Here is a 435-nt window from a genome sequence, read left to right as displayed (position 1 = left end):
GCCTCGCGGCAGGGCCAGGCTCTGCGTGGTTGGTTTTGTGGCGCTTGGTGGGTTTTGTGGCACGTGGCTGGTCTCTGGGCGCAGGAACAGCTGGAAGAGGGAAGCTCAGCTGGAGTACAAACTTTGTGCAGGGGTCTGCAGCTGAAGATGTTCTCCGGTTTAGAATCATCCTTGATCCCAAAGTCTCCTTAAGGTATGCACTGGCCTTGAGTACTTGCTGCGAGCGCCTGGCAATGGCAACGTGTGCACAAAGTGCTGGCCCCGCGCTGACTTTGGCAAGGAGAAAGTCCTTTCCTTTAGCAAGAGCAAACACAGTGTCTTGGCAAAGGGGTACAGAAGTGCTGGAGGTCCTGGGCAGATGTGCTTGGAGGCATCAGGATGCTGCGGTTACTGCTGATGCAGGAGACTGGAGAGGAGCCTCCTGCTGGCACGGGC

Source organism: Buceros rhinoceros, unplaced genomic scaffold, assembly GCF_000710305.1.
Source record: "Buceros rhinoceros silvestris isolate BGI_N320 unplaced genomic scaffold, ASM71030v1 scaffold19916, whole genome shotgun sequence".
In the NCBI taxonomy this organism is placed as follows: domain Eukaryota; kingdom Metazoa; phylum Chordata; class Aves; order Bucerotiformes; family Bucerotidae; genus Buceros; species Buceros rhinoceros.
Note: the sequence above shows the minus strand (reverse complement) of the source record.